The sequence below is a fragment of the Heterocephalus glaber genome, unplaced genomic scaffold (genome assembly GCF_053883595.1).
Source record: "Heterocephalus glaber isolate CG9 unplaced genomic scaffold, H.glaber_assembly_v1.0 deba00001465, whole genome shotgun sequence".
Lineage (NCBI taxonomy): Eukaryota > Metazoa > Chordata > Mammalia > Rodentia > Bathyergidae > Heterocephalus > Heterocephalus glaber.
In genome coordinates this window covers 10565107-10577836 of record NW_028258312.1, presented here as the reverse complement: position 1 = coordinate 10577836, position 12730 = coordinate 10565107, and the positions used below count along the sequence as shown (strand labels likewise).

General features: G+C 35.0%; 1 long non-coding RNA gene across 3 annotated transcripts in view; it reads right to left on the bottom strand.

Annotated features, from left to right (window-relative positions):
- Window positions 1-12730, bottom strand: part of LOC147826572 (uncharacterized) — a 135402-nt gene that overhangs the window by 77245 nt on the left and 45427 nt on the right. Inside the window, exons 1-2 of one of the 3 annotated variants that reach the window (XR_015438931.1) lie at window positions 1283-1434; window positions 1014-1126 (exon numbers count right to left, since the gene is read on the bottom strand). This is a non-coding gene — a long non-coding RNA (uncharacterized LOC147826572). Of the gene's footprint in view, window positions 1-1013; window positions 1435-12730 lie in introns of those variants that run through there. The other 2 variants (XR_015438932.1, XR_015438930.1) reach the window with 2 other exon arrangements.

Sequence of the window (12730 nt, the reverse complement as noted above, 5' to 3'; positions counted from 1 at the left end):
TTGTTCCCTTTATCAATATGTGTTGACCTTCTTTGTCTCTTGTGATGGATTTTGGCTTGAAGTCTGTTTTGTTGGATGTGGTTTTAACTACTTCTTCTTGCTTTCAGATTCCATTTGCATGAAATACTATTTTTCATTTTTTAATATTCTGTCTGAGAATGTGTTTGCTTATGAGGCAACATAAGCAAAATTTCTTGTTAGGTCTTCTTTCTTAATCAAATCCATCAGTCTATTTTTAATTGAATTTATTGGTACATTTTAGGTATACAATATGATGACATTCAGCCTATATTTTTATTTAGAAACTTAAAAACACTTGCATTCAGAATATCTATAGAAACATATGCATTGATTTCTATATTTTTTAAGTGAATGCTTTCTCAGCTTCCCTCCACCCAGCAGCAACTTTGCCTAACCCAGCCCACTTGTTATTGCTACGGAGCTGTTTTCCCCTACTATGTAGAGCATACACCCACTGTCCAGAGTTCTTAGCTAGTCTGTGCCATAGTTACAATTTTCCTGGGTCCAAATTGACTCACAGGGTGAGTATCTTCTGCATTACTAAAAAGAAATGGCCACTAAATCTTGATATTAAAAAATGCAAGGTTTTTCATTCTCTCCTTCAGTTTACCCAGAGAATGGGATGCTCTTTAAGATGGCTCCTCATCATGATATGTCTAAATCTTCAAGGAAGACTTGGAAGTTTTTTTTCCACACTAACACACCTGACAGAACTCAGGCTTCCTAACCACTCAGACTTTGATGTATCTAGTAGCAGTGTCTACCTGCATTAGTGTACTCTGGGGTTCACTCCTGTGTGCTGACAGGAGGGCTCTCCTCCCTTGCAGAGTTGCTGCGATTTCAGTGCTGGTGTGTTCTATTTGTGCAATTTCCCTTATCATGCTAGTACCTGTACTTTTGCATTTCACCTCATACCTGGCCCTCTCCAGTAACACTCCAGGGCATTCCTAGCTTTCCTACGCTCCCTCATTCTTCCCCATGCCCCTGCATACCTGTTGATTTGGTCCAATCTCCTGAGCAGGCTGTAAATGCTTTTGCTTCTAGTCCACCATGGTGAGCTTCTTCTTTACCGCATTTATTTCCATCAGGATTGTAGTTGAAGAATCTGAAAATTTCCAGTGGATACAGTAAAACAACCACTTCTACTCCCCATCCCTCTTGGTCTCAGAACTATCAACATTCTAAAAGGCTCTTTCTATAACCGATCAACATTACAACTAATTATCATATTCCTGTAAGAAACCATCAATATTAATCTAACCCTTTTTTGTTTCCTTGCTATGTCAGCCTCTTAAATATCACCCAATTCTTTTTCAATCATCTGTATTCTTATACGACTCAGACTTTGTACATTCAGTGGAATGACTCATGTTCTGATTATGTAAGTAAACTCTTCCAGTGTAATCACTGAATGTACAAAGTCCTCCCCAACCTCCACATGTCTTAATGTTTCTTTCACTTCTTGTTCTAACTGAAATCTAGACACAAACATGGAAGGAATTAAGGTAGTCAATTTACCATTTTTCACTTTTATATTGTTGAAAAACTCATATGCTTCTAGTAGAAACTTTATTTCCAATTTTGAATTTTGATCTTTTCCTTGGCTAAAAATATGTAGCATAATTACTGGGCATCAGCAGCAAACCCATAGTTCCAAGGAGAGTAAACAAGTGATATTCTACATGCATCGAATTGCTACACTCTGATATTCAACATGTTAGAAGTATGAAATACACTTGGGTTATTATAGTTTCAACTTCAGGTAGGATTTTAGAACAGAACTCACTGTAAGTTGAGAAACATCACTATTTCCTAAGGATGCTCCTTACCCATAAATGGTCTCAGTGTTTCCTTCACTCCACAAGTAGTAGTTATCTTGGAAGTGGGGCACATTTGCCTTCCTCCTCAAATCAAACAGATACAAAGCACCATGTTTGAAATGTACCAGGAAGATGTGCAGATGTTTTCCAAATAGTTGTAAGCTACTACCACAAGTTGACAGTGCTGTCGCTTTGCTTTCTGTTTTCCTTTCATCAGTGTGGTCATTCTTAATGACTATCTGCCCTGGAAATCTATGTAACACATTATAGTCTGAGCGTCATAGTCTCATTACCTCCAGTAATATTGTTCTACACTTCCCTTCAATCACCTATTTCTACCATCATTCTCTTCTGACATTGTCATTTGAAATACCTGGGAACAGCTCCAAATCTTAAATCACCCCTATGGCAGACCCATATTTTTATACTAAAATATAAATAATTTTAAAATCCTAACTCTGCACATTCCTTGATTCTTCCATGCTCTCCATCCACAGAAATGGATGCTTCACTGTTAATTTTCTTACTGTATTATCTACTCCCTTTTTTACCAAAATGAGATTGCCTTGGACTGTCATGAAAACCATCTCTTTGCACTCATCCTCAGATGCTTTCCTCTTTTCCCGCTTTCTTTGATTAGATTCCTTAACCCTAATGCTGGCTAACTCCTATTATCCCCTTATCCTCATCTTGCATCAGGAAAGCCAAGCCAAGCAGAGATGGGGAAAAAACATACAAATAGTAATTGGATTGCTTTTACTTTAAATAGGATCACAAAGCTCAAGAGAATCCTCCAGGTTTATACAATTCTGTGTTTTCTAAGAGAGTGTAGGTTTACTGTCTCCTTTTTTGATAACACTTCTCTTTTCATCAAGTTGTTCTGAACATGATTCTCAGCTACATTTTGTTTGAAATTAAGGGAAAAAGTAAATACAGTGAGCTAACTTATACCCTTCCTTTCTAGAAGACCACCTAATTTGTTTGTAATTAACCTACTTTTGTGAACTTCCAACTGTGGTAAACAATGAGCAATTCTCACTACTTAGTTCTATTTGTCTTATCTTTTGAACATTTAGCCTCTCAAAAGCAAAGATAAAGGAGTTCACTCTTTTTTTATTCCTGGGGGGATGGGAAACTGGGAATTGAACCAAGGATTTCACAGTGAGCTATGTCCCCTTCCCTTGTCAATTAATCTGACTTTTTAATTTTTATGTTGAGACAAATTCTAAGCAACAAGTCTGGGCTCTGAATTGTGATCTTTCTTCCTCAGTCTCCCAGAATGTTGGGATTACATGTATGGGCCAACACACTTAGCTAGATCATTCTTTTATGAAACATTTTTGTTTTCACTCAACTTTCAGGACACTCATGTGTGCATTGTGTTTGTTTGTTTGTTTGTTTGTTTTGGTACCAGGCATCAAACTCAGGAGCTTGCCCTTGTGAGCCAGGCTGCGGAACCACTGAGCTAAATCCCTGTCCCACATTGTGTGTTTTAACAAACCTTGCTTCTAAGTAATTTTTGACTGGATGATCTTTTTTTATTCCATGTCTAAAAGGTGGAATATGTGATTTTCAGTTAAATAACCTCTTGTTTTATTCCTCTACATTATCAACTGAATTACATGACTTAAAATACCATCTATAAAATGATGTCACACAGATTTATGATTCTTATTTCATTTTCTACTAAAATTCAGACCTTGTATCCAAAGGGCTCAGTGATATTTCTATTAGATCGTTAGATGCTTCAATCCTATAATGCCTTAAACTAAACATTTGGTTACCCAACCACATTTTTTCTCCAGCGCACTACTTCTCACTAAGTAGTACAAAAAATTCATCTAGATTTTTAAGTCAAAACTTTGAAGTTACTCATTAGTTCCCTTTATATGCATAGCCTATATTCACTATTAGAAATTATTTCAGTTCTACTTTCAAATTATATCCTGAATCTCAACATTTCTTCTCCCTCACTACACTTCCCTTCATCCAAGTTTCATCATCTCATCTTTAGTATTATGATAAGGCCTATACTAGTTTCCATGAGTTTAATATTGCTCTCTTCCCTATATATTTTACATAAATACACAAGTAAGATTATGATTCTTCCCAGCTCAAACTCTTTTAATGTCTTCCTGTCTGTGAATAAGTCTCAATAGTAAGTGCATGTTAGACGGGTAAGACAAAAATATCCATTTGCCAATTCAAATAATTTTTCTTATTTAATGGTACACAGAGTGATTCCTAGAGTCATAATTCACAGTAAATAGATCAGAAGCTTGTTACAAGAGATCTAATTGATTGCTAGGGCTGTTAAAATTTTCACATTAAAATTGAAAGCATTAGTGAATGAGTTAGAGTCATACCATACCTCCTGAAAATTTTTCTTTTATCAGACCCCTGTTTGTTTACATGATGTTGGAGATTAATCTTGCAGGCTCCTTACCTGTGTTCACTTACCTGGGCCAAATCTTACATCTGCAAAAACTATGGGCTAGGACACAGTATATAATGCTCAGGTTGAGATAAATTGTGATTTTTCATTTTCAGTTTTTTAATCTACAAGGCTGGGGAATTTTTTCTTGAAGATTTGATTGAAGAATTAAATTTGGTTATTTTCCACACCTATTTGCAATTTATCCTCTAGGATCCATCTAGCACTTGCAATCACACTTTTCGTAAAGCTATGTTCCTTAGTGATGCTGAGACAATCTGCCAATACCTTGACCCTGGATACCCCTCCAAACACATTTATTGTCATTGTCACTTTTCATTGTGCATCCTGTCTTCCTTTTCCTTTCTTTGTCTCAAATGGACTATGAATTCTAATGTATACACCACTCCCTCTGCTGCAATGGTTTTTTTGACCAGGACTTGTGTGACTTACCCCTGATGCCAGTGAATTTTGACTTAATGTCTGTTGCTAAGAGGGGCCTTTTCTTATTAGTTAAGCTGAAAGTTCGCCCCACTTCATAACTACATTACATTTCTCTAATTACTCTTTAAAGCATTTACCAGTCTCAGATTTTTTACTCGCTTATATATTCATTGCTTTGATGATGAAGTAAATGATTCTTTTTTGTAATTAAGTATATGCATAAGTGTAGTTTCCTGAAATTCCAAATTATGAAAAATATTTAATAACATTTTATTTTACTTTGGGAAAACATAGGTTTTCGGATGTTTCACTCTATGTACTACTAAATGACAAGCCAACTGTCATTTTAATTAAAAAGTAATTTTCTATATGTAACTAAAGTTGTTTATGCTGCCAGCTTATTTTGATATGTTGGTAATTTTCAGTTCATTCATCTGAAATGGAAATCATCACTACATGTAGTAAAATCAAAGGGTTATTTGGCTGGAAAAGCTCGAAATGAAAGCATTCATAAGCACTAAGTGAATAAGGACTCTTTAGAAGGAAATGTATGTTTTATCCTGATATCTGTATTTTCCACTGAAGCGCAACTCTTCCTTTATCTCACCTTTAGGGAATCAAAAATGAGAACTCAACAGGGAAGAAAAGTGTGATAGTGTTGTTGTTTGCTCCTGAAAACTTATTAAATTCTGAAGAAAACAAGATTGAAAATAATTGAAAATGCTCATTTTCAATCTGTCATGTTTCTACTAGTGGAAGTTACTGTTGAAAAGTAAAATGTGAAATTAACAAAAAACGTCATGTACTTCTAAAATGTGCTTTTTACCTATGAATCACTATTGTATATTGATAGTGTCCTTACTCTCTCCCTCCTTCTCTTCCTCTATCACTCTACACCACACACACACACACACACACACACACATACACTTATCAAATAAAATGTATATATAAAAACAGTTCTCCAGAAATATAACATGAATATTATGAACAATACATTTCATTAATTGCAGTCATATATCTTGAAAGCCTGCCTTGTTTCCAATTAGAAAGCCAGTTCTTGCTGTCCTCAGTGAAAGACTATTAATGTTTATTTGATATAATTACAGATTTTTGATATCATAGTCATCAAATGAGGATAGTCTTTTGTTTATTCTTTCTTTCTTTCTTTCTTTCTTTCTTTCTTTCTTTCTTTCTTTCTTTCTTTCTTTTTTCATTTGACTTCCTTTCCCTTGGAAATACTGTGTATCTATTGTTACTTCTGTTCTTAATTGGAACATTGATGATTCTCCTGCAAGACAAATTTTATTCTGAATATGAAGTCTATTTAACTTCTTTCAATTAGTTAAAACTATCTATAGATTATTAAATAAATATTATGACCTTAGTTCTAACACTTTAGAACTAAATTCTCCTTTATTAATGTTTGACCTACAAGAATTTTACTAGGTTGAATTTCTTGTTGTGATGTAGATAATGGAAACTCAAAACAAAACTAAAAAAAAGTGATATTTGCCTAAGGATCACAATATTTAGATTCTGACAAAATTTATTTTTTTTTCCTTTGTTAAACATACCATGAAATCTGTTTTCAAGCAAGATGTCCTTGTGCATTGTGAAAGTATCTGAAACAATGTGGGGGGAAAAATCCCCTATAAATTACGCACCAAATTTTTCTCCAGTTAATATAATTTTAGTAATTTTAAAACAAATTCAATTAGGAATGAAATACTAGGCATTATGTTTGTATTAATATGACTGAGACAAAATATTGGACACCCAAAAGTTAGAAGAGGTTTCACTTGTGATTCATTCCATGGTCTGTCACAGCAGAGACTTCTGAAAGCCTGGATGACTGAACTCAGAGAACCACTTTCTTAGGTAGGCTTTAATGAGCAGGGGACTGTGTGTCTCTTCTCAAAGCAAAACTCTTTCAAATGAATTTACTTACTCTTTTATATTTTTTATTCTGTGATGAAGGGTTTCTGGCTGTTTCCTGAGATCCCCTCCAGAGATCTTTCATATGGTCCTGATGCAAAGTACTTCACTTAATTTTATTGCAAATCTTTTCACAAATATTTCTCTCCTTGACCCCAACTTTACAGGGGCTTCTATTCTGGCCCTTCTGGGCAATTTTCACATTTTTTGCTGTACTTTTTTTTTGGTACCGGGTATCGAACTCGGGTCCTTGCACTTGCACAGCAGGCCGTGAAACAACTGAGCCAAATCCCTGGCCATTTTGCTATACTTTTTGCTATTGATTCTCATTGAAAATCTGGCCAAAAGAACTCAGCTACACTGACACTACAGCTTGTACACTGGCTACTTGAAATTTTCTCTTCCAGGTTCATTAGTCCATTACATTTAAGTGCAGCCTCAGAATTTTCAGACATGGATAAAACATAGGCAATTTTTTTGCCAGAATGAAACACTAAGGTTCTCTTATCCAGTTTCCAGTGCAGTCCTCATTCCCAGGAAACCTCATGAGCCTGGCCTTTACCTTCTGCATTCCTATCAGCAGTCTGGGCTTCTGAGGTCCAAATAGAATCACCCATCACAGTCAGTTTTCAGTATTCCATGGCTTCTATAGTCAACATCTGCAAACCTTTTAAAAATCCACCCACAAACCAATTCTAAAAGCTCCTAATCTTAGGTACAATTTGAAAAAAATTGGGAATTAATCACTAACATTTTATTCAATTCAAATAATTTAGAGTAATATTAATGTTTAAAGTACTTTTAAGGTTCCTTTAAAGTAAATAAATTAAATTAGGAATAAAAATACTAAGTGTGATACTTTAATACCATATATAATAATATACTTCATTTGTAAAATGCCACTATTATTTCCAAGAAATTTATAAGAAAAAAGTAAGCCAATGGTGGCAAGCCTATGCCCCATGTGCTTCAGCTAGTTGTTCGTTATCTTTGAAAGCTCTAAAAGATTCTCTATCACTGATATTTTATTTGCTAAAATTTATTATATTTAATAGAAAAAATTATATAATAGCATTATCTTCCTTCATCTTACCCAGTTATTTGCAAGATTTTCTAGTATATTCTTCAGACATACAAATAAAATAACTGAGTGATTTAGTTTGAAGATTTGTGGAGGCATCATTGTCCCCTCAGTATGTTTCAGTTCCCACAGGCATGGTTGACCCTTCTACATTATCCCAACAATTGGATCAATGTTTTCCTTCAGTTTAAAAACATAGAAAATTATTTTGTCATTGAACTAAATAAATTCACATGAGATTACTGTAAAAAACATTATGGTAATAAATTCTTTAAATATCATGCTTCTCTTTCTCTATATCTCTTGAGTTTATTTTCAATCTTTTATATATTTTCTTGCATCCTGGGTAATTTTTACACTGATTAATTATCCACTGCAACAAATTTCTTTTCATGGTGTTCTCTAAAATATCTTTTAACAAATCTACCACTCGTCTTCATACATAAAAAGTCTTTAAATAATTTTAAAATATAGTTTTTCTTTTCTTCCATTTTCTTCTGAGTTAAGGACTATTTTTTAAGTTTTCACTATATATCAATATAAAAAATAGATATAGCTGGTTTATTTACTAATATTTATCATAGGATAATTATATCCATGAGCAAAAATGTTCTCTATCTGAATGATCATATGAGCTTTGCTACCTATGAGACAAAATCCATGCAAAAACGGTGCAAAGTCCTCATATGTGGAAGAAAGGAAAAAGTTAAACATGAGCACTATTATGAGAATTTGGATGCTTGAATTTTCACCATGTGAGCAAATTCAAATTGAACTTCCCAGGAGATAGTGTTGATATAAGATGATATAAGTACCTCCAAATAATATAAGGGAAATATTATAGCTCCCAACCTGTTAAATGCTGATATGCCGAGTTTGTGTTCTCTAAAACTGAAGAGTGAATTCTAGGAACAATGGAGATTAAGATTAGGAACTATTTATTGAGAGAAATATATCTTCTGTCTAAGAGAGTAAGAGGGGGACTTGGAAAATAAATGTGTTGGGTATGAGCCCACTTCTCAAAGAAGCTTTATAAAGCAAAATAATAAGGCAGACTTAAGGTGGGACAAATCTCTGGTCAAACAATAAGATTACATGTACAGTTCTTTAGGTAATATTGATCCTATGGGGAAGCAAGTCACATAGCAAGTATTCTTGGAAAGAAGACTTTCCTGAAGGGATGAGTTAAGGTCCTGGTCCCCCAACCAGGTGATTGATGCCTATTTAGAATATTAATCATTATTGTTTAACCCTGGAGAAATAGGTATAGTCATTTCATGCTTGTCTTGAGGTCTGGCCTTCAATGACTGCACCTTCTCTCACAGGTACAATGTGTTACTTTCTGCACTGACTTCTTTGTGGGGCTAGCCCTGTCTGACTGCTTATAATATTTCTAACTAGATTAGCTGTCTATAATAGTGTTATCTGATTCCAAGACTCACTTATTCCGCATTCGTAGATCTTATTTCCAGTCTTACTGAAGGACAGCCACTATTTTGACCTAAAACAATGTAGATTAGCTATAGCTACTTTTCATTTTGAAATGCTTTATTCTTTACACTTTGCATGACTTAATTACATAGTATTTGATATTGACAACTCAACACTGAATTTGAAACATTCAAGTTTGCTATATTTACCAAAGGCTTACTTTTATTTCTTAGTAAAATGCATTTAACTTTTATGAATATGCCATAATTTATTGTCTCTTCTACTAGACAAGGGTACTTGGAGTTTTCCATTTTCATACTATTATGAATAACAATGCTGTACATGAATTTGCACATACCTTTGGTGTAAACAATTTTTTCGTGTATATATATACATATTGTTGGAACATAAAAAAACTCAAACAATATCCAAAATGGTTAATATAAAATCCAGTAATCCATCAAATCACCCTCAGTGGATATGCTGCCATTATATTTTCTTGTTTTTCACATCCACCCAGCATTGAACTATAGTGACCAAAGTTAGTCATGGATTTGAAGTCCTTCTAAAAGCAAATGCAAGAAATGTTTACACTGCTGCCACTCCCAGCCCAGAGGAAGGGGCTTCTAAGCCCATGTCCCACCACTCCCAGGTAAGAGGAATGGGATTCCAGGCCGCCATCCATCCTGCTGCTCCCATCCCAGAGGAAGGGGCTTCTGAGCCACTGTCCCACTGCTCCCAGCTCAGAGAAGGTGAGCCATGTGGGTGCCAACAGCATCCCCCACCCCCAGTTAAAATGAGAAGACACGTAGATAAGTCTCAAAACCAGACTTCCAGATCACCTACAGCAACCCCAAAGAGAAATTAGATGGAACACTCTGATACTCAACCACCTGGAATCCCTGAACTGACAACAAAAGACTATCTGGAAAAAAGGAAATCAGAACTAATTTCCCAGATAATACGAGAGATTGTGCTCATAGTGCAAGACATGATTAATAATCTAGAGAGGAACTGAGGCATATGATGAAATCCCATCTATAGGGAACAAATGGAATCCATAAAACAAATGCAAATAGATTTCCAGGAGATCAAAAACTCCACTGAAAGTCTACACAGCAGAATGAGCCAATGTGAGAATGGAATTTCAGATATAGAAGATAAGATTGCAGTTAGTGACCAGGAAAAGAAAAATTGCTTCAAAATTGTAAGGAACCACAAGAAATCAATCCAACAGCTGCTAGATGATGCAAAGAAGAATAACATAAGACTGATTGGAGTCCAAGAAGAAACAGGAGAGAGTGTAGATGACATAAACAAACTGCTCACAGAAGTAATGGCAGAAAACTTTCCAAGCAGGGGAAAAGAACTTGACATACAGATAAGTGAGGAATATAGGGCTCCAAATAGCCTTGATCAAAAAAAATCTACACATAGGCATATAAGTATTAAGATTCCAGAAACTCAACAGAAGAACAAAGTTCTTCGAGCAGTTAGAGAAAAGAAACAAATCACATACTAAGGAAAGCCCATCAGAATCACAGTAAATTTCTCAGTGCAAAACCTAAAGGCAAGAAGGGTCTGAGTAACATATTCCAAGCCCTAAAGGAAAACAGCCTCCTACCCAGATGTACCCTGCAAAACTATCTTTCAAAATGGATGGAGAAATAAGATACTTTCATGACAAAGAGCACCTTAGGAACTTTGTGAATACCAAACCAGCACTCCAAAGAATTTTACACAATATCCTAGGAACAGACATTGAGGATCACATCCCCAGGAAGAAAAGCAGAATGAACCCATTGGGCATGACAAGAAATTAAATGTAAAGGAGGAGAATCCCCAAAAAAGAAAAATTCATGAAAATGATAAGTCAATATTTATCAGTTAAAACCATCAATGTTCATGGTCTCAATTCATCAATAAAAAGAAATAGACTGGCAGAATGGGTCAAGAAGCAAAATCCAACAATATGCTGCATACAAGAAACACACTTAATTCAAAAGGAAACTCATAGACTGAAAGTTAAAGGGTGGAAAACAATACTCCATGTGATGGGAACCCCCCAAAAAGCAGGGGTAGCTATCCCTTTTGCAGATCAAGTAGATTTCAAACCAATACTAATTAAGAGAGACAAAGAAGGACACTACATCCTTGTAAAGGGAACAATCCAATGGGAAGAGATGACAATCATAAATATCTATGCACCAAACACTAGTGCACCCAACTATATAAAACAAATACTAACAGACATGAAAAGTCATGTATGCACTAATACAATTGTAGTGGGGGACCTCAACACCCCACTGTCACAAATAGATAGATCAACTAGACAAAAAATAAGTAATGAAATACTAGAACTCAATCAAACTCTTGAACAAATGAACTTAACAGGTGTTTACACAGTGTTCAACCCCACAAAATCAGAATACACATTCTTCTCAGCTGTGCACTGGTCATTCTCCAAAATAGACCACATACTCACACATAGAACATGTTTAAGTAAATGCAAAGGAATTGAAGTTATTCCCTGTATATTATCAGACCATAGTGCGATGAAATTGGAGATCCATAGCAAAAGAAATTGGAAAAATTTCATAAATACATGGAAATTGAAGAAAGCAGTTCTGAATAACCAATGGGTCACAGAGGATGTTAAAGAAGAAATCAGACATTTCCTTCAATTAAATGACAATGACAATACAACATATCAGAATCTATGGGACACAATGAAATCAGTCTTACAAGGGAAATTCATAGTAGTGAACACTCATATTAGAAAAACAGAACAAGCCCAATTAAACAACCTGATGCTGAACTTCAAGCTTCTGGAAAAAGAAGAACAGGACAAATCCAAAGCTCATACAAGGGAGGAAATTATAAAGATCAGAGAAAAAATCAATGCAATGGAGACTAAGAGAATGATACAAAATATCAATGGAGCCAAGAATTGGTTCTTCGAAAGAATAAACAAAATTGACAAACCCTTAGCCTACCTTATCAGAAAAAGGAAAGAAAAGGCCCAAATCCGTGCAATTAGCAATGAAAACAGTGAAATTACAATACAGCAAGCAGAAATCCAAAGGATCAGCAATACCTACTTCCAGAACCTATGCACCAATAAGATGGAAAAAACAGAAGAAATGGACAGGTTCCTAGATACATATGAATTACCAAAGGTGAATGAAGCAGACCTAAAAATTCTAAACATCCCAATATCAACCAATGGAATTGAAAATATAATTAAAACATTACCAACTAAGAAAAGCCCAGGTCCTGATGGCTTCACTGCTGAATTCTAGAAGACATTTAGAGAGGAACTACTGCCAATACTGTTTAAACTCTTCATTGAAATTGAAAGGAAGCAATACTGCCATATTCATTCCTGGAAGCAGCCATCACCTTGATCCCAAAAAGAGAAAGATCCAATTGATAAAGAGAACTACAGGTCAATCTCAAAAATGAACATAGATGCAAAAATCCTTAATAAGATACTGGCAAATAGAATGCAGAAGATCATCAAGAAGATCTTAGACCCTGACCATGTGGGATTCATCCCAG